Below are 26,265 nucleotides of genomic sequence, written 5' to 3' on the forward strand. Positions count from 1 at the left end.
GAAGGTTTTTCCACATTAAATCTATGTCGCATGTGCATGTTGTTTGAGATTATTCCGCCGCTTCCTTGTTGGTTGAAGCTATCCTCAAAATTCACTACAAGTGAAAGGGTTGTTTAGTATGCATATTTGTCGTGTTGGTGAATTTGTGCATCATATCTTTTGTTATCCAGACCCTACAAAAATGGCTCTCGTCCGAAGTACATGTGATTTTCATTCACTAGTGGTAAATGTTCCTAACCGAATGGAAATGGAGTCGATCGCACATGGGCCCCACACCTCAGCCTTATCCCTTCGCACATTGCTCTTTTCCCCTTCTTCTTCCCTCCTCCTCACCATCACCACTGCCTTCAACAGGGCACACGCCACTGCTTTTTTTGCAACATGCGCCATATGTACTTCTGTCCTCCCCCTGCCGCCTGAATCGGGTCATGTGTCGGCAGCCGGTAGCCAGGCGCCACCCGCATCGCCATTGACATCATGCGCAACTACAACATGGAGACGGCAGAGCCGCGATCGGCGGATGGCGGAGCTGTGACCCGGGGGTGATGATGATGCTGCGACCCTCGGGGGGCACACAAAAGCTGCAACCGATGTACGGCTGGGGCTGTAACCAGCAACACCCAAGCTACAACCAGCAAGCAAAAATGATGCAAATGCGACGATTGTCGGGTGCGAATGCTACGACCGCAGACAGTGGATACTGTGACAGCGAGCGCTTATGTTGCGACCGGCCGCGAGCCGTGCTGGAACTGACGGTCGCGTTTACTAGAACCCTCTACCACAGGTGATGAGACCGACGAGACATTTTGCTTAATCGGCGAGAGCAACCCATTTTGGGACTGATTGTGAGCCATGCTGGAACTAGCGGCTGCGTTTGCTGGAACCGACTATCACGGGTGTTGGGACCGGCAAGACGTTTTGCTGCAAACGGCGTCTACAAGTGCCGGGGGGGTGGTTCACCATGTGCTGGAACCGACGTCGACGAATGTTGCGTAATCAGCTCACGTTGGAACCGGCGCCAGTGCAGCGCCTAAACATAAACACGGAAACCCACATTGAACCACACTGAATTAACCGAAATGGCTTGTCAATTTGGTTTTCTGCCATCGTTTCGATGGCAAAAGTGTGTTCAGAGTACGCCTTCTTCAGTTTATGTTTCCCTTGTTCGGCGTCTACAAGTGCCGGGGGGGGTGGTTCACCATGTGCTGGAACCGACGTCGACGAATGTTGCGTAATCAGCTCACGTTGGAACCGGCGCCAGTGCAGCGCCTAAACATAAACATGGAAACCCACATTGAACCACACTGAATTAACCGAAATGGCTTGTCAATTTGGTTTTCTGCCATCGTTTCGATGGCAAAAGTGTGTTCAGAGTACGCCTTCTTCAGTTTATGTTTCCCTTGTTCGGCGTCTACAAGTGCCGGGGGGGGGGGTGGTTCACCATGTGCTGGAACCGACATCGACGAATGTTGCGTAATCAGCTCACGTTGGAACCGGCGCCAGTGCAGCGCCTAAACATAAACACGGAAACCCACATTGAACCACGTGTCAGGACCCCGATTCCAAATCACATCGATCTAGCCAGTAACACCTCATATCACTTTACGGCCTCACGCACGGTATTCCCTCGGGTGTCGCCTTACCATGGCTCGGGACCGTTTGCGCCTTTTGTCTCACGTATATGATAGTGTCGCTAGCATCCATATGACAGAGAACCCGGGCCGACATGGCTAGTCGTGAACCCAAAGTGGCACTAACCCATGGGGACAGGCATACATGAATCAACTTCGAGCATGTCGGTCAGCAGTGTGCGAATCCGGGCTATAGCACTGGGCTAACAGGACTCCGGTAACCCGGGCTGTAGCAAGCTAGGCAGGACTCCGGATGTCACCGCGTGACATTTCCCCAAAGGGACAGACACAAGAACGAAGTGAAACACATGCCGGCCAGTCAAGTGTCCTGAGCAGTAGTGCTGGGCTAACAGGACTCCGGTGAACCGGGCTGTAGCGGACTACTATGGCTCATGGAAGCACTAGACTACATTTCCCCATAAGAGACGCTGCCAAGGATAAACAACTAGATTGTCGGATCCCACACATACCAAGCATTTCAATCATACACACAATAGGCTCGATATGTGTAAATACAACATGGCATCACAACATAACTCTACAACTCAAGTATTTATTGATTAGGCTCCGAGGAGCGAGATATTACAAACATGGGACTCATGACCCAACAATCATAGCATACAAATCAAAGCACATGCGGAAGCTTAACATGTCTGAGTACAGACATCTACAAATGAAAAAGGCTAAGAAGCCTGACTATCTACCAGATCCTGCCGAGGGCACAAAATCGTAGCTGAGGTACCAAGCTAAACGTCGAAGTCCACACGGAACTACTAGCGAGACTAACGTCTCTCTGCAAAACATAAAATAGGCAAACGTGAGTACAAATGTACCCAGCAAGACTTACATCAGAACTATCTACATATGCATTGGTATCAATAAAGGGGGTGGTGGAGTTTAACTGCAGCAAGCCAGCTTTGACTCAGTGGCTAACCTGAACTACGACTGCAAGCAAATCTTTGAGGTGGTGCACACGAGTCCACATATTCACCATTCAATACACCACTATGGATCCGCTCCCGTCTCCCTACGATAAGGCCATCCATAGCACTCACGCTTATCTTGCGAGTTTTATAGTATCCACTTCAAGTTATCTATGAACTATTATAGGCAACCCAGAAGTCCTTTACCGCGGACACGGCTATTCAAATAGATCATTTATAACCCTGCAGGGGTGTACTTCTTCACACACGCTCTCGCCACTTACCACCATGTACACGTCGTGTATCTCGGCAACCTTCAAGCTGAAGCCTGGCGAGGGAGTCGGCCACGACCTGACTTACCACACAAGTCTCTAGTCCAGGTTTATCGCCTATTCGGGTTCCATCCACGAGGAGATCCGGCCGGAGTTTCGCTCACAGCCCCAAACGATGTGTGCAGGGTTCCCGAGACACCAAACGGGTGCCCGGTACACCGTGCCACGGTGTATCTACCGCATCATAGCCCACCCCTAGGGTCAGCGCTATGCACGGCCGCCAACACATATCCTACAAACACTAGAAACTAGTTGCAACTCCTGGACAGAGGACAAGGGCAGTTAATAAGTCGAGAGGGTCCATTGGTTTCGGGCCCAATGCATGGTAGTAGCTGTTCATGGATCACAAACACAGAACCCAGTTCCTAAGAACGGGTTCAATGAGACAACCCACCATGTACTCCTACATGGCCTCTCATCGCTACCTTTACCAAATCATGTTCACACACTTAGCTCACACACAGTAGGACATGTTCAACACTGTTCCAATTCATCCCCGATGAATCAGACCTGGCTCAACTCTAAGCAGTAGCAGGCATGACAAACAAGCATGAATGAGTAGGCACATCAGGGCTCAAAAAACTCCTACTCATGCTAGTGGGTTTCATCTATTTACTGTGGCAATGACAGGTCATGTAGAGGATAAGGGTTCAACTACCGCAGCAAGTAACAGTTGAATCGTTGTTGTCCTAATGCAGTAAAAGAGAGCAGGAGCGAGAGAGTGGGATTGTATCGGAATGAACAAGGGGGTTTTTCTTGCCTGGCACTTCTGAAGATATCATTGGGTCTTCATCAGTGTCAACGATCACAGCGTCGGTACAAAGTCTATCGAGAGGGGACAACCACCGGCAACAGAGAAGGAACATAATCAATGCAATGCACAGCATGATGTATGATAATGACATGGCAATATGTTGTTGATTGAGCTAATGCAACTAGCAACACAATTAAATGAAGTTGGTTTGAACCCAAAGTTCAAATTCATACTCCACATGTGGTTATTTAAATACCATTCATTGATTTGTCCTAAATGAAGGAAATATGCCCTAGAGGCAATAATAAAGTTATTATTTATTTCCTTATATCATGATAAATGTTTATTATTCATGCTAGAATTGTATTAACCGGAAACATAATACATGTGTGAATACATAGACAAACAGAGTGTCACTAGTATGCCTCTACTTGACTAGCTCGTTAATCAAAGATGGTTATGTTTCCTAACCATGAACAAAGAGTTGTTATTTGATTAACGAGATCACATCATTTGTTGAATGATCTGATTGACATGACCCATTCCATTAGCTTAGCACCCGATCGTTTAGTATGTTGCTATTGCTTTCTTCATGACTTATACATGTTCCTATGACTATTGACCGGAGACGTGTCTCGGTCATGTCTACATTGTTCTCGAACCCGTAGGGTCCGCACGCTTAAGGTTTCGATGACAGTTTCATTATGAGTTTATATATTTTGATGTACCGAAGGTTGTTCGGAGTCCCGGATGTGATCACGGACTTGACGAGGAGTCTCGAAATGGTCGAGACATAAATATCGATATATTGGACGACTATATTTGGACACCGGAAAGGTTCCGGGTGAGATTGGGACAATACCGGATCACCGGGAGGTTATCGGAACCCCCCGGGAGGTATATGGGCCTTATTGAAGGAAATATGCCCTAGAGGCAATAATAAAGTTATTATTTATTTCCTTATATCATGATAAATGTTTATTATTCATGCTAGAATTGTATTAACCGGAAACATAATACATGTGTGAATACATGGACAAACAAAGTGTCACTAGTATGCCTGTACTTGACTAGCTCGTTAATCAAAGATGGTTATGTTTCCTAACCATAGACAAAGGAGTTGTTATTTGATTAACGAGATCACATCATTTGTTGAATGATCTGATTGACATGACCCATTCCATTAGCTTAGCACCCGATCGTTTAGTATGTTGCTATTGCTTTCTTCATGACTTATACATGTTCCTATGACTATGAGATTATGCAACTCCCGTTTGCCGGAGGAACACTTTGGGTGCTACCAAACGTCACAACGTAACTGGGTGATTATAAAGGAGCATTACAGGTGTCTCCAAAGGTACATGTTGGGTTGGCGTATTTCGAGATTAGGATTTGTCACTCCGATTATCGGAGAGGTATCTCTGGGCCCTCTCGGTAATGCACATCACATAAGCCTTGCAAGCATTACAACTAATATGTTAGTTGTGAGATGATGTATTACGGAACGAGTAAAGAGACTTGCCGGTAACGAGATTGAACTAGGTATTGGATACCGACGATCGAATCTCGGGCAAGTAACATACCGATGACAAAGGGAACAACGTATGTTGTTATGCGGTCTGACCAATAAAGATCTTCGTAGAATATGTAGGATCCAATATGGGCATCCAGGTCCTGCTATTGGTTATTGACCGGAGACGTGTCTCGGTCATGTCTACATTGTTCTCGAACCGTAGGGTCTGCACACTTAAGGTTTTGATGACAGTTATTATGAGTTTATGCATTTTGATGTACCGAAGTTAGTTCGGAGTCCTGGATGTGATCACGGACATGACGAGGAGTCTCGAAATGGTCGAGACATAAAGATTGATATATTGGACGGCTATATTCGGACACCGGAAGTGTTCCGGGGAAGATTCGGATAAAACCGGGAGTACCGGGGGGTTACCGGAACCCCCCGATGGTTAATGGGCCTCATGGGCCCAAAGTGGAGAAGAGGAAGGGGCTGCCTGGGCAGGCCGCGCGCCCCCTCTCCCCCTAGTCCGAATTGGACAAGGAGGGAGGGGCAGCGCCCCCCCTTTTCCTTCTCTTCTTCCCTCTCTCCTACTTGGACAAGGAAAGGGAGGGGAGTCCTACTCCTGGTAGGAGTAGGACTCCTCCTGCGCGCCTCCTCTAGGCCGGCCGCACCCCCCCCCTTGGATCCTTTATATACGAAGGCAAGGGGGCACCCTAGGAGACATAAGTTGATCTTCGTGATCGTTCCTTAACCGTGTGCGGTGCCCCCTTCCACCATATTCCACCTCGGTCATATCGTTGTAGTGCTTAGGCGAAGCCCTACGTCGGTAGAACATCATCATCATCACCACGCCGTTGTGCTGACGGAACTCATCCCCGAAGCTTTGCTGGATCGGAGCCCGGGGAGCGTCATCGAGCTGTACGTGTGCTAAGAACTCGGAGGCGCCGGAGTAACGGTGCTTGGATCTGTCGGATCGGGAAGACGTACGACTACTTCCTCTACGTTGTGTCAACGCTTCCGTTGTTGATCTACAAGGGTACGTAGATCATACTCTCCCCTCTCGTTGCTATGCATCACCATGATCTTGCGTGTGCGTAGGAAAATTTTGAAATTACTACGTTCCCCAACAGTGGCATCCGAGCCTAGGTTTTATGGTTTGATGTTATTTGCACGAGTAGAACACAAGTGAGTTGTGGGCGATATAAGTCATACTGCTTACCAGCATGTCATACTTTGGTTCGGCGGTATTGTTGGACGAAGCGGCCCGGACCAACATTACGCGTACGCTTACTCGAGACCGGTTCTCCCGACGTGCTTTGCACAGAGGTGGCTTGCGGGTGACAGTTTCTCCAACTTTAGTTGAACCAAGTGTGGCTACGCCCGGTCCTTGCGAAGGTTAAAACAGCACCAACTTGACAAACTATCATTGTGGTTTTGATGCGTAGGTAAGATTGGTTCTTGCTTAAGCCCGTAGCAGCCACGTAAAACTTGCAACAACAAAGTAGAGGACGTCTAACTTGTTTTTGCAGGGCATGTTGTGATGTGATATGGTCAAGACATGATGCTAAATTTTATTGTATGAGATGATCATGTTTTGTAACCGAGTTATCGGCAACTGGCAGGAGCCATATGGTTGTCGCTTTATTGTATGCAATGCAATCGCTATGTAATGCTTTACTTTATCACTAAGCGGTAGCGATAGTCATGGAAGCATAAGATTGGCGAGACGACAACGATGCTACGATGGAGATCAAGGTGTCACGCCGGTGACGATGGTGATCACGATGGTGCTTCGAAGATGGAGATCACAAGCACAAGATGATGATGGCCATATCATATCACTTATATTGATTGCATGTGATGTTTATCTTTTATGCATATTATCTTGCTTTGATTGACGGTAGCATTATAAGATGATCTCTCACTAATTATCAAGAAGTGTTCTCCCTGAGTATGCACCGTTGCGAAAGTTCTTCGTGCTGAGACACCACGTGATGATCGGGTGTGATAGGCTCTACGTTCAAATACAACGGGTGCAAAACAGTTGCACACGCGGAATACTCAGGTTATACTTGACGAGCCAAGCATATACAGATATGGCCTCGGAACACGGAGACCGAAAGGTCGAGCGTGAATCATATAGTAGATATGATCAACATAGTGATGTTCACCGATGAAACTACTCCATCTCACGTGATGATCGGACATGGTTTAGATGATTTGGATCACGTAATCACTTAGAGGATTAGAGGGATGTCTATCTAAGTGGGAGTTCTTTAAGTAATATGATTAATTGAACCTAAATTTATCATGAAACTTAGTACCTGATAGTATCTTGCTTGTTTATGTTTGATTGTAGATAGATGGCTCGTGCTGTTGTTCCGTTGAATTTTAATACGTTCCTTGAGAAAGCAAAGTTGAAAGATGATGGTAGCAATTACATGGACTGGGTCCGTAACTTGAGGATTATCCTCATTGCTGCATAGAAGAATTACGTCCTGGAAGCACCGCTGGGTGCCAGGCCTGCTGCTGGAGCAACACCAGATGTTATGAACGTCTGACAGAGCAAAGTTGATGACTACTCGATAGTTCAGTGTGCCATGCTTTACGGCTTAGAATCGGGACTTCAACGACGTTTTGAACGTCATGGAGCATATGAGATGTTCCAGGAGTTGAAGTTAATATTTCAAGCAAATGCCCGGATTGAGAGATATGAAGTCTCCAATAAGTTCTATAGCTGCAAGATGGAGGAGAACAGTTCTGTCAGTGAGCATATACTGAAAATGTCTGGGTATAATAATCACTTGATTCAATTGGGAGTTAATCTTCCAGATGATTGCGTCATTGACAGAATTCTCCAATCACTGCCACCAAGCTACAAGAGCTTCGTGATGAACTATAATATGCAAGGGATGAATAAGACTATTCCCGAGCTCTTCGCAATGCTGAAAGCTGCGGAGGTAGAAATCAAGAAGGAGCATCAAGTGTTGATGGTCAACAAGACCACTAGTTTCAAGAAAAAGGGCAAAGGGAAGAAGAAGGGAAACTTCAAGAAGACCAGCAAGCAAGTTGCTGCTCAAGAGAAAAAACCCAAGTCTGGACCTAAGCCTGAAACTGAGTGCTTCTACTGCAAGCAGAGTAGTCACTGGAAGCGGAACTGCCCCAAGTATTTGGCGGATAAGAAGGATGGCAAGGTGAACAAAGGTATATGCGATATACATGTTATTGATGTGTACCTTACTAATGCTCGCAGTAGCACCTGGGTATTTGATACTGGTTCTGTTGCTAATATTTGCAACTCGAAATAGGGACTACGGATTAAGCGAAGATTGGCTAAGGACGAGGTGACGATGCGCGTGGGAAACAGTTCCAAAGTCGATGTGATCGCGGTCGGCACACTACCTCTACATCTACCTTCGGGATTAGTATTAGACCTAAATAATTGTTATTTGGTGCCAGCGTTGAGCATGAACATTATATCTGGATCTTGTTTAATGCAGACGGTTATTCATTTAAATCAGAGAATAATGGTTGTTCTATTTATATGAGTAATATCTTTTATGGTCATGCACCCTTGAAGAGTGGTCTATTCTTATTGAATCTCGATAGTAGTGATACACATATTCATAATGTTGAAGCCAAAAGATGCAGAGTTGATAATGATGGTGTAACTTATTTGTGGCACTGCCGTTTAGGTCATATCGGTGAAAAGCGCATGAAGAAACTCCATACTGATGGACTTTTGGAACCACTTGATTATGAATCACTTGGTACTTGCGAACCGTGCCTCATGGGCAAGATGACTAAAACACCGTTCTCCGGTACTATGGAGAGAGCAACAGATTTATTGGAAATCATACATACAGATGTATGTGGTCCGATGAATATTGAGGCTCGTGGCGGATATCGTTATTTTCTCACCTTCATAGATGACTTAAGCAGATATGGGTATATCTACTTAATGAAACATAAGTCTGAAACATTTGAAAAGTTCAAAGAATTTCAGAGTGAAGTTGAAAATCATCGTAACAAGAAAATAAAGTTTCTACGATCTGATCGTGGAGGAGAATATTTGAGTTACGAGTTTGGTTTACATTTGAAGCAATGCGGAATAGTTTCGCAACTCACGCCACCTGGAACACCACAGCGTAATGGTGTGTCCGAACGTCGTAATCGTACTTTACTGGATATGGTGCGATCTATGATGTCTCTTACTGATTTACCGCTATCATTTTGGGGATACGCTCTAGAGACGGCCGCATTCACGTTAAATAGGGCACCATCAAAATCCGTTGAGACGACGCCTTATGAACTGTGGTTTGGCAAGAAACCAAAGTTGTCGTTTCTGAAAGATTGGGGCTGCAATGCTTATGTGAAAAAGCTTCAACCTGATAAGCTCGAACCCAAATCGGAGAAATGTGTCTTCATAGGATATCCAAAGGAAACTATTGGATACACCTTCTATCACAGATCCGAAGGAAAGACTTTTGTTGCTAAATTCGGAAACTTTCTAGAGAAGGAGTTTCTCTCGAAAGAAGTGACTGGGAGGAAAGTAGAACTTGACGAGGTAACTGTACCTGCTCCCTTATTGGAAAGTAGTGCATCACAGAAAACTGTTTCAGTGACACCTACACCAGTCAGTGAGGAAGCTAATGATGTTGATCATGAAACTTCAGAACAAGATACTACTGAACCTCGTAGATCAACCAGAGTGAGATCCGCGCCAGAGTGGTACGGTAATCCTATTCTGGAAGTCATGCTACTAGATCATGATGAACCTACAAACTATGAAGAAGCGATGGTGAGCCCAGATTCCGCAAAATGGCTTGAAGCCATGAAATCTGAGATGGGATCCATGTATGAGAACAAAGTATGAACTTTGGTTGACTTGCCCGGTGATAGGCAAGCAATTGAGAATAAATGGATCTTCAAGAAGAAGACTGACGCTGACGGTAATATTACTGTCTACAAAGCTCGACTTGTCACAAAAGGTTTTCGGCAAGTTCAAGGGATTGACTACGATGAGACCTTCTCACTCGTAGCGATGCTTAAGTTTGTCCGAATCATGTTAGCAATTGCCGCATTTTATGATTATGAAATTTGGCAGATGGATGTCAAAACTGCATTCCTGAATGGATTTCTGGAAGAAGAGTTGTATATGATGCAACCAGAAGGTTTTGTCAATCCAAAGGGAGCTAACAAAGTGTGCAAGCTCTAGCGATCCATTTATGGACTGGTGCAAGCCTCTCGGAGTTGGAATAAACGCTTTGATAGTGTGATCAAAGCATTTGGTTTTATACAGACTTTTGGAGAAGCCTGTATTTACAAGAAAGTGAGTGGGAGCTCTGTAGCATTTCTGATATTATATGTGGATGACATATTACTAATTGGAAATGATATAGAATTTCTGGATAGCATAAAGGGATACTTGAATAAGAGTTTTTCAATGAAAGAGCTCGGTGAAGCTGCTTACATATTAGGCATTAAGATCTATAGAGATAGAGCAAGACGCTTAATTGGACTTTCACAAAGCACATACCTTGACAAAGTTTTGAAAAAGTTCAAAATGGATCAAGCAAAGAAAGGGTTCTTGCCTGTGTTACAAGGTGTGAAATTGAGTAAGACTCAAAGCCCGATCACTGCAGAAGATAGAGAGAAAATGAAATATGTTCCCTATGCTTCAGCCATAGGCTCTATCATGTATGCAATGCTGTGTACCAGACCTGATGTGTGCCTTGCTATAAGTCTAGCAGGGAGGTACCAAAGTAATCCAGGAGTGGATCACTGGACAGTGGTCAAGAACATCCTGAAATACCTGAAAAGGACTAAGGATATGTTTCTCATATATGGCGGTGACAAAGAGCTCATCGTAAAAGGTTACGTTGATGCAAGCTCTGACACTGATCCGGACGATTCTAAATTGCAAACCGGATACGTGTTTACATTAAACGGTGGAGCTGTCAGTTGGTGCAGTTCTAAACAAAGCGTCGTAGCGGGATCTACATGTGAAGCGGAGTACATAGCTGCTTCGGAAGCAGCAAATGAAGGAGTCTGGATGAAGGAGTTCATATCCGATCTAGGTGTCTTACCTAGTGCATCGGGTCCAATGAAAATCTTTTGTGACAATACTGGTGCAATTGCCTTGGCAAAGGAATCCAGATTTCACAAGAGAACCAAGCACATCAAGAGATGCTTCAATTCCATCCGGGATCTAGTCCAGGTGGGAGACATAGAGATTTGCAAGATACATACGGATCTGAATGTAGCAGACCCGTTGACTAAGCCTCTTCCACGAGCAAAACATGATCAGCACCAAAACTCCATGGGTGTTAGAATCATTACTGTGTAATCTAGATTATTGACTCTAGTGCAAGTGGGAGACTAAAGGAAATATGCCCTAGAGGCAATAATAAAGTTATTATTTATTTCCTTATATCATGATAAATGTTTATTATTCATGCTAGAATTGTATTAACCGGAAACATAATACATGTGTGAATACATAGACAAACAGAGTGTCACTAGTATGCCTCTACTTGACTAGCTCGTTAATCAAAGATGGTTATGTTTCCTAACCATGAACAAAGAGTTGTTATTTGATTAATGAGATCACATCATTAGTTGAATGATTTGATTGACATGACCCATTCCATTAGCTTAGCACCCGGTCGTTTAGTATGTTGCTATTGCTTTCTTCATGACTTATACATGTTCCTATGACTATGAGATTATGCAACTCCCGTTTGCTGGAGGAACACTTTGTGTGCTACCAAACGTCACAACGTAACTGGGTGATTATAAAGGAGCTCTACAGGTGTCTCCAAAGGTACATGTTGGGTTGGCGTATTTCGAGATTAGGATTTGTCACTCCGATTGTCGGAGAGGTATCTCTGGGCCCTCTCGGTAATGCACATTACATAAGCCTTGCAAGCATTACAACTAATGTGTTAGTTGTGAGATGATGTATTACGGAACGAGTAAAGAGACTTGCTGGTAACGAGATTGAACTAGGTATTGGATACCGACGATCAAATCAAATCTCGGGCAAGTAACATACCGATGACAAAGGGAACAACGTATGTTGTTATGCGGTCTGACCGATAAAGATCTTCGTAGAATATGTAGGAGCCAATATGGGCATCCAGGTCCCGCTATTGGTTATTGACCGGAGACGTGTCTCGGTCATGTCTACATTGTTCTCGAACCGTAGGGTCCGCACGCTTAAAGTTACGATGACAGTTATTATGAGTTTATGCATTTTGATGTACCGAAGTTAGTTCGGAGTCCCGGATGTGATCACGGACATGACGAGGAGTCTCGAAGTGGTCGAGACATAAAGATTGATATATTGGACGACTATATTCGGACACCGGAAGTGTTCCAGGGAAGTTTCGGATAAAACCGGAGCACCGGGGGGTTACCGGAACCCCCCGGGGGTTTAATGGGCCTCATGGGCCTAAAGTGGAGAAGAGGAAGGGGCTGCCTGGGCAGGCCGCGCGCCCCCTCTCCCCCTAGTCCGAATTGGACAAGGAGGGAGGGGCGGTGCCCCCCTTTTCCTTCTCTTCTTCCCTCTCTCCTACTTGGACAAGGAAAGGGAGGGGAGTCCTACTCCCGGTAGGAGTAGGACTCCTCCTGCGCGCCTCCTCTAGGCCGGCCGCACCCCCCCCCCTTGGATCCTTTATATACGGAGGCAAGGGGGCACCCTAGGAGACATAAGTTGATCTTCGTGATCGTTCCTTAGCCGTGTGCGGTGCCCCCTTCCACCATATTCCATCGATAATACTGTAGCGGAGTTTAGGCGAAGCCCTGCTGCTGTAGTACATCAAGATCGTCACCACGCCGTCGTGCTGACGGAACTCTTCCCCGACACTTTGCTGGATCGGAGTCCGGGGATCGTCATCGAGCTGAACGTGTGCTCGAACTCGGAGGTGCCGTAGTTTCGGTGCTTGATCGGTTGGATCGTGAAGACGTACGACTACTTCCTCTACGTCGTGTCATCGCTTCCGCAGTCGGTCTGCGTTGGGTACGTAGACAACACTCTCCCCCTCGTTGCTATGCATCACATGATCTTGCGTGTGCGTAGGAAATTTTTTGAAATTACTACGAAACCCAACAGGTCCATGAGTCGGAGACTAGCATGAAAAGAATCTAGCAAACAACTATACGATCTTGTGCTATGTTTAGGATTGGGTCTTGTCCATCACATCATTCTCCTAATGATGTGATCTCATTATCAATGACATCCAATGTCCATAGTCAGGAAACCATGACTATCTGTTGATCAACGAGCTAGTCAACTAGAGGCTTACTAGGGACATGTTGGTGTCTATTATTCACACATGTATTACGATTTCCGGATAACACAATTATAGCATGAATAAAGACAATTATCATGAACAAGGAAATATAATAATAATGCTTTTATTATTCCTATCTATTACAGTGGTCCACTCTCCCAACCCGTGTACCCTCTACTTGAACATGGTGCTTTATGCTTCATATTATTATCCAATGATGTGTTGCCATCCTATGATGTCTGAGTAGATTTTCGTTGTCCTATCGGTAATTGAATTGCTATGATTGGTTTAATTTGCTTGTGGTTATGTTGTTGTCCTTTGGTGCCCATCATATGAGCGCGCGCGTGGATCACACCATAGGGTTAGTTGTATGTTGATAGGACTATGTATTGGAGGGCAAGAGTGACAGAAGCTTCAACCTAGCATAGAAATTGATGCATACGGGATTGAAGGGGGACCAATATATCTTAATGCTATGGTTGGGTTTTACCTTAATGAACATTAGTAGTTGCGGATGCTTGCTAATAGTTCCAATCATAAGTGCATAGAATTCCAAGTCAGGGATGACATGCTAGCAGTGGCCTCTCCCACATAATACTTGCTATCGGTCTAGTAAAGTAGTCAATTGCTTAAGGGACAATTTCGCAACTCCTACCACCACTTTTCCACACTCGCTATAATTTATTGCTTCTTTTTCTAAACAGCCCCTAGTTTTTATTTACGTGCTCTTTATTTCTTGCAAACCTATCCCAACACCTACAAAGTACTTCTAGTTTCATACTTGTTCTAGGTAAAGCGAACGTTAAGCGTGCGTAGAGTTGTATCGGTGGTCGATAGAACTTGAGGGAATATTTGTTCTACCTTTAGCTCCTCGTTGGGTTCGACACTCTTACTTATCGAAAGGCTACAATTGATCCCCTATACTTGTGGGTTATCAAGACCTTTTTCTGGCGCCGTTGCCGGGGAGTTATAGCGTGGGGTGAATATTCTCGTGTGTGCTTGTTTGCTTTATCACTAAGTAATTTTTATTTGTTGTTCTAAGTTGTTCTCTATCTTTAGTTATGGATATGGAACACGAAATACCAAAAAAATTAGGTTTACTTGCTACTCATGGAGATGGGGAACCTCCTAAAACCCTCGATGCTCATTATGTGAAAGATATTATGTACTACTTTGATAATCCTGAGAAAACCCCATTCAATTTATGGGAGACACGTTGGATCAACGTGAATACTTTAGGGATTATCGCTTGACTCAAAAAGGGAAACTATTATGGGATCAAATTTATATGTTGTATTGGTATGCTAGGCAACTATGCTTGAGATATGATTATACTTGTTGCTCTAGGATGAAGGCTCCACACCTTCCCTTTTCATGTGAAATTTAATGATAATGAAACTTTGGCTTCTTATGCTAGAGGTATATATGACTACTATGATGTGGAACAAATAGAAGATTTGTTGCTTTTATGGGTGTTGATGAACTTTGGGGAACGTAGTAATTTCAAAAAATTCTACGCACACGCAAGATCATGGTGATGCATACGAGAGGGGAGAGTGTTGTCTACGTACCCTCGTAGACCGGAAGCGGAAGCGTTAGCACAACGTGGTTGATGTAGTCGTACGTCTTCACGGCCGACCGATCAAGCACCGAAACTACGGCACCTCCGAGTTCTAGCACACGTTCAGCTCGATGACGATCCCCGGACTCGATCCAGCAAAGTGTCGGGGAAGAGTTCCGTCAGCACGACGGCGTGGTGACGATCTTGATGTTCTACTATCGCAGGGCTTCGCCTAAGCACCGCTACAATATTATCGAGGATTATGGTGGAGGGGGGCACCGCACACGGCTAAGAGATCAATGATCAATGTTGTGTCTCTGGGGTGCCCCCCTGCCCCCGTATATAAGGAGTGGAGGAGGGGCCGGCCAAGGAGGGTGGCGCGCCCAAGGGGGAGTCCACTCCCACCGGGAGTAGGACCCCCTTTTCCTTTGGAGTGGAGAGGGAAGGAAGAGAAGGAGGGAGGAAGGAAGGGGGGGCCCCCCTTCCCAATTCGGATTGGGCTTGGGGGGGCCCTCCCTTGCTCCTTTCCCCTCCTTTCCACTAAAGCCCATATCATCTCACAACTAACATATTAGTTGTAATGCTTGCAAGGCTTATGTGATGTGCATTACCGAGAGGGCCCAGAGATACCTCTCCGATAATCGGAGTGACAAATCCTAATCTCGAAATACGCCAACCCAACATGTACCTTTGGAGACACCTGTAATGCTCCTTTATAATCACCCAGTTACATTGTGACGTTTGGTAGCACCCAAAGTGTTCCTCCGGCAAACGGGAGTTGCATAATCTCATAGTCATAGGAACATGTATAAGTCATGAAGAAAGCAATAGCAACATACTAAACGATCGGGTGCTAAGCTAATGGAATGGGTCATGTCAATCAGATCATTCAACAAATGATGTGATCTCGTTAATCAAATAACAACTCCTTTGTCTATGGTTAGGAAACATAACCATCTTTGATTAACGAGCTAGTCAAGTACAGGCATACTAGTGACACTTTGTTTGTCCATGTATTCACACATGTATTATGTTTCCGGTTAATACAATTCTAGCATGAATAATAAACATTTATCATGATATAAGGAAATAAATAATAACTTTATTATTGCCTCTAGGGCATATTTCCTTCAATAAGGCCCATATACCTCCCGGGGGGTTCCGATAACCTCCCGGTGATCCGGTATTGTCCCAATCTCACCCGGAACCTTTCCGGTGTCCAAATATAGTCGTCCAATATATCGATATTTATGTCTCGACCATTTCGAGACTCCTCGTCAAGTCCGTGATCACATCCGGGACTCCGAACAACCTTCGGTACATCAAAATATATAAACTCATAATGAAACTGTCATCGAAACCTTAAGCGTGCGGACCCTACGGGTTCGAGAACAATGTAGACATGACCGAGACACGTCTCCGGTCAATAACCAATAGCGGAACCTGGATGCTCATATTGGCTCCCACATATTCTACGAAGATCTTTATCGGTTAGACCGCATAACAACATACGTTGTTCCCTTTGTCATCGGTATGTTACTTGCTCGAGATTCGATCGTCGGTATCTCAATACCTAGTTCAATCTCGTTACCGGCAAGTCTCTTTACTCGTTCCGTAATACATCATCCTACAACTAACTCATTAGTTGCAATGCTTGCAAGGCTTAAGTGATGTGCATTACCGAGAGGGCCCAGAGATACCTCTTCGACAATCGGAGTGACAAATCCTAATCTCGAAATACGCCAACCCAACAAGTACCTTCGGAGACACCTGTAGAGCACCTTTATAACCACCCAGTTACGTTGTGACGTTTGGTGGCACACAAAGTGTTCCTCCGGTAAACGGGAGTTGCATAATCTCATAGTCATAGGAACATGTATAAGTCATGAAGAAAGCAATAGCAACAAACTAAACGATCAAGTGCTATGCTAACGGAATGGGTCAAGTCAATCACATCATTCTCCTAATGATGTGATCCCGTTAATCAAATGACAACTCATGTCTATGGTTAGGAAACATAACCATCTTTGATCAATGAGCTAGTCAAGTAGAGGCATACTAGTGACACTCTGTTTGTCTATGTATTCACACATGTATTATGTTTCCGGTTAATACAATTCTAGCATGAATAATAAACATTTATAATGATATAAGGAAATAAATAATAACTTTATTATTGCCTCTAGGGCATATTTCCTTCATGTAAATGCTCAGAAAAGGATTTGAGACATTCACAAGGATTTGCATAGTCACTTAACAACATCATAACAAGGTTCTGGTTCAGCTGACAACATACTAAAATTAGTAGAAACTGAATTGAGGCCTGGAACCATCAATCCTATAAGTCTATGGATTAGTAACACGTCATCCTAATAGATAGATGAGAAGGCCTAGTTCTTAATCCCCGTAGAAAAGAAGAGGTTGACTCAGATCAATCTAGTTTTGATGACCCACAAGTATAGATGATCTATCTTAGCCTTTTTGACAAGTAAGAGTGTCGAACCCAACAAGGAGCAGAAGGAAATGATAAGCAGTTTTCAGTAAGGTATTCTCTGCAAGCACTGAAATTATCGGTAACAGATAGTTTTGTGATAAGGTAATTTGTAACGAGTAACAAGTAATAAAAGTAAATAAGGTGCAGCAATATGGCCCAATCCTTTTTGTAGCAAAGGACAAGCCTGGAAAAACAATTATATGAAGGAAAGCGCTCCCGAGGACACATGGGAATTATCGTCAAGCTAGTTTTCATCACGATCATATGATTCGCGTTTGGTACTTTGATAATTCGATATGTGGGTGGACCGGTGCTTGGGTGCTGTCCTTACTTGGACAAGCATCCCACTTATGATTAACCCCTATTGCAAGCATCCGCAACTACAACGGAAGTATTAAGGTAAACCTAACCATATCATGAAACATATGGATCCAAATCAGCCCCTTACGAAGCAACGCATAAACTAGGGTTTAAGCTTCTGTCACTCTAGCAACCCATCAAATACTTATTACTTCCCAATGCCCTCCTCTAGGCCCAAAGAATGGTGAAGTGTCATGTAGTCGACGTTCACATGACACCACTAGAGGAAAGACAACATACATCTCATCAAAATATCGAACGAATACCAAATTCACATAACTACTTATAGCAAGACTTCTCCCATGTCCTCACGAACCAACGTAAATACTCACAAAGCATATTCATGTTCATAATCAGAGGGGTATTAATATGCATAATGGATCTGAACATATGATCTTCCACCAAATAAACCAACTAGCATCAAATACAAGGAGTAATCAACATCGGTACCAATCTGAGGTTTGGATACAAAAATTGGATACAAGAGACGAACTAGGGTTTGAGATGAGATGGTTCTGGTGAAGATGTTGATGGAGATTGACCCCCTCCTGATGAGAGGATCGTTGGTGATGACAATGGTGATGATTTCCCCCTCCCGAAGGGAACTTTCCCCGGCAGAACAGCTCCGTCGGAGCCCTAGATTGGTTCCGCCAAGGTTCCGCCTCGTGGCGGCGGAGTTTCGTCCCGTGAGCTTGCTTATGATTTTTTCTCGGACGAAAGACCTCATATAGCAGAAGATGGGCATCAGGGGGCCACCAGGGGGCCCACAAGGCAGGGGGCGCGCCCAGGGGGGTAGGGCGTGCCCCCCACCCTCGTGGCCAGGGTGTGGGCCCCCTCTGGTATTTTCTTCGCTCGGTATTTTTTATATATTCTGGAAATAACTCCCGTGGAGTTTCAAGACTTTTGGAGATGTGCAGAATAGGTCTCTAATATTTGCTCCTTTTTCCAGCCCAGAATTCCAGCTGTCAACATTCCCCCTCTTCATGTAAACCTTGTAAAATAAGAGAGAGTAGGCATAAGTATTGTGACATAATGTGTAATAACAGCCCATAATACAATAAATATCGATATATAAGCATGATGCAAAATGGACGTATCACTCCTCCGATGATGCGTGAGTAGTTTACCACAGACCTACGGGTCCGTAGGCAGTAGCTAGATGGCTTCTCTCTTTTTGATTCTCAATACAATGTTATCCTCGATGTTCTTGGAGATCTATTTGGTGTAATGACTTTTTGCGGTGTGTTTGTTGGGATCCGATGAATTGTTAGTTTATGATCAAATCTATCTATGAATAATATTTGAGTCTTCTTTGAACTCTTATATGCATGATCTTTATAGCCTTGTATTTCTTCTCCGAAACTTTGGTTTGGTTTGGCCAACTAGATTGATTTTCTTGCAATGGGAAGAGGTGATTTGTGATGAGTTCGATCTTGCGGTGCTTATTCTCAGTGATAGAAGGAGACATGACATGCATGTATCGTTGCCATTAAGGATAAAAAGATGAGGTATATTCCTACATGAATAGATCTTGTCTACATCATGTCATCATTCTTATTGCATTACTATGTTTCTCCATGAACTTAATACACTAGATGCATGATGGATAGCGGTCGATGTGTGGAGTAATAGTAGTAGATGCAGGCAGGAGTTGGTCTATTAATCTTGGACGTGATGCCTATATACATGATCATTGCCTTGGATATCGTCATAATTATTTGCTATTCTATCAATTGGCAACAGTAATTTGTTTACCCACCGTATGCTATTTTCTCGAGAGAAGCCACTAGTAGAATCTAGGCCCCTGGGTCTATTTCCTATCATATTGTTTTCAGATCTATTATTCCAACACCCCAAAAATACCTTGCTGCGCTTTTTCTTTATTTATTTTATTTCGTGTTTTTGCTAGATCTATTTATCCAATCTCATATAATTTAATCTATCTCAATACCGAGGAGGGATTGACAACCCCTCTTACGCGTTGGGTTGCAAGTATTTAATATTTGTGCACAGGTACTGTTTACATAGTGTTGCTTGGTTCTACTACTGGATTGATAACCTTGGTTTCATAACTGAGGGAAATACTTACCTTTGTTGTGCTGCATCATTCTCTCCTCTTCGGGGAAATACCAACACAGATACAAGCAATCAAGCTCCACCGGAGAAATATGTTGGGTCAATTAATTTGGCTTCGACAAACTTCGTGATTTCACAAAATCCCAACAAGCGTGAGTCGTTGGTCTTCGTTGTATCGAACTGTTGAGAGTGTTTCCTGTTGAATGGAGAGGAAGAGAACCTTAGCCACTCAACCCGTGTAAAGTGGAGGTTTCCACTGTGACAATGAGAGAGAGCACACAACAAAGAACACACAACCCATGAGAAAGAGGAAGAAGGGGAGAGGTTCAGTCCAGATTTGTTGCATCTCACTAGACAGTGTTCAAGCCGGTGACTGGAGGCTAATGCTTGGATTGCCATCAAACTTGGTGAGCTCATTCCTTAGCTTAAGTACTTCGATATGGTTAGTTCCTTTGATGATTGGGCCGGTGGAGCATCTGATGTGAGAGTGGTTTTACAGTCAGACTGTTTCAGTTTCAGCGCATGTTAGTTTTGAAAAATGAACAGATTGGGTAATCAAATAGTGTCGGATTATGCTGAAATTTTAAGGGGATCTCAGGAACTCGTGTGTCTATTTGCCTTACAAATTTGATGTTGTTTAGTTCAACGGTTTAAAAATAGTTTGCAAAATACAGAAAGAGGCAAGAGTTTCATTAACTCTGCTTTGCAGAAATCTTGCCTCTTTGTGGTTGTTGTTGTTCTTGCCGGTTGACAACGCGGAGAGTGTATTAGAAACCTCTCTACATGTTCGAGAGAAGACTTTGTATTCACCATCCTCAATTAAAGTTATGTGGACCGGTCGATTCATAGCGGTGGTTTTTTACTTCTCAAGTTGAGAAGGTTTTTCCACATTAACATTAAATCTATGTGCATGTGCTGTTGTTTGGATATAGTTCGCCGCTTCCTTGTTGGTTGAAGCCGTATCTCAAATTCACTACAAATGAAAGGGTTGTTTAGTATGCATATTTGTCGTGTTGGTGAATTAGTGCATCACATCTTTGTTATCCAGACCTACAAAAATGGCTCTCGTCCGAAGTACATGTGATTTTCATTCACTAGTGGTAAATGTTCCTAACCGAATGAAATGGAGTCGTGCACATAGGGCCCCACCCCACACCTCAGCCTTATCCCTTCGCACATTGCTCTTTTCCCCTTCTTCTTCCCTCCTCCTCACCATCACCACTGCTTTCAACAGGGCACACGCCACTGCTTTTTTGCAACATGCGCCATATGTACTTCTGTCCTCCCCCTGCCACCTAAATTGGGTCATGTGTCGGCAGCCGGTAGCCAGGCGCCACCCGCATCGCCATTGACATCATGCGCAACTACAACGTGGAGACGGCAGAGCCGCGATCGGCAGATGGCGGAGCTGTGACCCGGGGGTGATGATGATGCTGCGACCCTCGGGGGCACACAAAAGCTGCAACCGATGTACGGCTGGGGCTGTAACCAGCAACACCCAAGCTAAAACCAGCGAGCAAAAATGATGCAAATGCGACGATTGTCGGGCGCGAATGCTACGAACGCAGATAGTGGATGTTGTGACAGCGAGCGCTTATGTTGCGACCGGCCGCGAGCCGTGCTAGAACTGACGGTCGCGTTTACTAGAACCCTCTACCATAGGTGATGAGACCGACGAGACGTTTTGCTTAATCGGCGAGAGCAACCCATGTTGGGACTGATTGTGAGCCATGCTGGAACTAGCGGTCGCGTTTGCTGGAACCGACTATCACGGGTGTTGGGACCGGTGTCAGGACCCCGATTCCAAATCACATCGATCTAGCCAGTAACACCTCATATCACTTTACGGCCTCACGCACGGTATTCCCACGGGTGTCGCCTTACCATGGCCCGGGACCATTTGCGCCTTTTGGCTCACGTATATGATAGTGTCGCTAGCATCCATATGACAAAGAACCCGAGCCGACATGGCTAGTCGTGAACCCAAAGTGGCACTAACCCATGTGGACAGGCATACATGTCGCAGGGGTGCGAATCCGGGCTGTAGCACTGGGCTAACAGGACTCCGGTAACCCGGGCTGTAACAGGCTAGGCAAGACTCCGGATGTAACCGCGTGACATTTCCCTGAAGGGACAGACACAAGAACAAAGTGAAACACGTGCCGGCCAGTCAAGTGTCATGATCAGTAGTGCTGGGCTAACAGGACTCCGTTGAACCGGGCTGTAGCGGACTACTATGGCTCATGGAAGCACTAGACTACATTTCCCCATAAGAGACGCTGCCAAGGATAAACAACTAGATTGTCGGATCCCACACATACCAAGCATTTCAATCATACACACAATAGGTTCGATATGTGTAATTACAACATGGCATCACAACATAACTCTACAACTCAAGTATTTATTCATTAGGCTCCGAGGAGCGAGATATTACAAACATGGGACTCATGACCCAACAATCATAGCATACAAATCAAAGCACATGCGGAAGCTTAACATGTCTGAGTACAGACATCTACAAATGAAAAAGGCTAAGAAGACTGACTATCTACTAGATCCTGCCGAGGGCACAAAATCATAGCTGAGGTATCAAGCTAAACATCGAAGTCCACACGGAACTACTAGCGAGACTGACGTCTCTCTGCAAAACATAAAATAGGCAAACGTGAGTACAAATGTACCCAGCAAAACTTACATCAGAACTATCTACATATGCATCGGTATCAATAAAGGGGTGGTGGAGTTTAACTGCAGCAAGCCAACTTTGACTCGGTGGCTAACCTGAACTACGACTGCAAGAAAATCTTTGAGGTGGCGCACACGAGTCCACATATTCACCATTCAATACACCACTATGGATCCACTCCCGTCTCCCTACGATAAGGCCATCCATAGCACTCATGCTTATCTTGCGAGTTTTAGAGTATCCACTTCAAGTTATCTATGAACTGTTATAGGCAACCCAGAAGTCCTTTACTGCGGACACGGCTATTCGAATAGATCATTTATAACCCTGCAGGGGTGTACTTCTTCACACATGCTCTCACCACTTACCACCATGTACACGTCATGTATCTCGGCAACCTTCAAGCGGAAGCCTGGCGAGGGAGTCGGCCACGACCTGACTAACCACACAAGTCTCTAGTCCAGGTTTATCGCCTATTCAGATTCCATCCGCGAGGAGATCCGGCCGGAGTTTCGCTCACAGCCCCAAACGATGTGTGCAGGGTTCCTGAGACACCAAACGGGCGCCCAGTACACCGTGCTACGGTGTATCTACCGCATCATAGCCCACCCCTAGGGTCAGCGCTACGCACGGCCGCCAACACATATCCTACAAACACCAGAAACTAGTTGCAACTCCTGGACAGAGGACAAGGGCAGTTAATAAGTCGAGAGGGTCCATTGGTTTCGGGCCCAATGCATGGTAGTAGCTGTTCATGGATCACAAACACAGAACTCAGTTCCTAAGAACGGGTTCAATGAGAAAACCCACCATGTACTCCTACATGGCCTCTCACCGCTACCTTTACCAAATCATGTTCACACACTTAGCTCACACGTAGTAGGACATGTTCAACACTGTTCCAATTCATCCCCGATGAATCAGACTTGGCTCAACTCTAAGCAGTAGCAGGCATGACAAACAAGCATGAATGAGTAGGCACATCAGGGCTCAAACAACTCCTACTCATGCTAGTGGGTTTCATCTATTTACTGTGGCAATGACAGGTCATGCAGAGGATAAGGGTTCAACTACCGCAGCAAGTAACAGTTGAATCGTTGTTGTCCTAATGCAGTAAAAGAGAGCAGGAGCGAGAGAGTGGGATTGTATCAGAATGAACAAGGGGGTTTTGCTTGCCTGGCACTTCTGAAGATATCATTGGGTCTTCATCAGTGTCAACGATCACAGCGTCGGTACAAAGTCTATCGAGAGGGGACAACCACCGGCAACAGAGAAGGAACACAATCAATGCAATGCACAACATGATGTATGATAATGACATGGCAATATGTTGTTGATTGAGCTAATGCAACTAGCAACACAATTAAATGAAGTTGGTTTGAACCCAAAGTTCAAATTCAAACTGCACATGTGGTTATTTAAATACCATTCATTGATTTGTCCTAAACAGTGGCCTTAAGTTGTTCTAACATGCATGAAAATGGTATAGATGGATAGATTGGATTTTTTTGATAATTTTTCATATATAATTTATTTCATTTGGAGTTACGATTTAATTTCTATGATTTTTAGAAGTTTTGAGCATTTTCTGCAATTTTCTGAATTATTTTAAATCCAGAAAATGTTAACTGCATCAGCATTGCGTCACTGTGACATCAGCTGGTCAACTGGGCGCCTCCAAGTGAAACCTGACCTGTGGGTCCCGCGTGTCAGTGTCATCACTAACTTAACAGAGTTAGTTAGTGTTAGATTAAGCACAAATCTAAGTTAATTAGCACTAAACTAAACCTAACTAAAAATTAACAGGGCGGGCCCACGCGTCAGTGACCCTGGGGGGTCAAACACGGGTCAACTCGCCGGAGTTGATCCGCGGCTCGTCGCCGGCGGAGCCAGAGACGGCGGAGGGCGTCAGGTTTGCTCCTCCGGTGACCAAACGAGTGGCGGAGGGGCTCTGCGTGGAGCTGGTGCTCATCCGCATCCAACGGAGCAAGAAGCAGTGGCTGGGGTGGTCTACAGCGCTGACGGTGTCGAGCTTTGCGGCGATCGGAGCTCGGGCAACGACGGAGATGGCACTACAGGCGGCAGTGGGTCAAGCCAAGGGCACCAGTGGGTTGCCCTCGCTCCCCGCATCTAGAGGAGCAGGTGGGTGGTTGTGGGGGCACCGGAGCTCACGGAACGGAGCTCGCGGCGGTGGCTGGAGTTCGGTGAAGATGGACAGAGCGCTACGGTGCACGGGAGAAGGAGTGGTTAGGTGCTCTGGGTTCCTGGGAACGCGCTGAGGACGACAGCATGCTCGGACGCGACGTGTGTGGGCTCTAGCCACGGCGACCTCGTGGTCGGTGGCGATGAGCTCTCGGGCTCGACGGAGCCCGCGGTTAGAGGAAGAAATCGGCATCGGGGAGAGGGAGGTTCGGTGCGGAGGCTCACAGCGAGTCCAACGAGCGCGAGGGCGAGGTTGGGGACGCCCGGTAGCTCCTGAATCGACGGCGAGGATCCACAGCGGCCGGTGATGGAAACGACGATGCTGGCGACGTTGTGGTGCGTCCTTTGTTCCAAGGCTCGGTGGAGAGGATGAGGAAGACGACCCGGAGCTCTTGGACACACTGGATGGGCGAGGGAGGGTCGGTGGCCGTGGCGAACGGTGTCGGTGGCGATGAGCAGCTCCGCTCGGTGGTGCTCGGGGGAGAGGGGCAGACGAGGGAGAGACGCGGGAGGGAGTGAGAGGGCGCCAAGGGGTCGCGTGGCATCCTCAGGGCGATGGGGAGACAGGGAGGGAGGCAGGAGGTGGCCAGCGCGTGCCGGCGCACGGCGAGCACACGCCCTCCTGCCTACTAGTAGGAGGTTGAAGACGGTGGCCAGCGCTGGCTGGGCTGGGCCAGCCAACTGGGCCGCCAGGTGGCCTGGCCAGGTGGGCTGCTGCTACAGGTAAGAAGCCCAGGTGAGGTTTCTGTCTTTTCATAAATTCTGTTCTGTTTTCTATTCTTGTTATTTTGTTTTGATTTAGTTTATAACCCAAATCATTTTAATAAATCCTGAAAATAATTATGGGCATTAAGTTAATTGTTACAGAGGCCCTTAACTATTTTCAGAATTGTTGGAGCATTTAAAAATATTAATAGTATTTAACTGCCCCAATTCAAATACAATATGGGTTATTCAAAAATCCAGAATGGCCTAAAAAATATTAGCATCATTTTTGGTAGAGGTTTTCACCTTTATCAAAAATCATGAACATTTTCAAAGGCATTTTGGGTTCATTGAAAATATTGTTTATTTGAACCTAGTTGAATTCATTTAGTGCTAGGGTTTCAACATCCCCATTTCAACTTTAATTGAAAAGTTAACATGATGCATGGATGCTTTAAGGCAACTAATGGCAAGCAAATTCTAGGGCTGTGACAACTCACCCCTATTAAACAAGAATCTCGTCCCAAGATTCAAGACGTGAGGTAAGAAGACAAAGGGGACACAAAGCTAACACAATCTTCACGATCCAGGTTGCACTTCGTAAGAACGTTGATTTGTCACCATCTTTGTCCCGACGTCTTGCTTCGGAAACTTCAACCAACACGACAACGAGAGAGAAAAAAGGAAAACTCTAGAAGAATCGATCTTCTCGAGGATCGAACAAT

The sequence above is a fragment of the Triticum urartu genome, chromosome 7 (assembly GCF_003073215.2).
Source record: "Triticum urartu cultivar G1812 chromosome 7, Tu2.1, whole genome shotgun sequence".
NCBI lineage: Eukaryota > Viridiplantae > Streptophyta > Magnoliopsida > Poales > Poaceae > Triticum > Triticum urartu.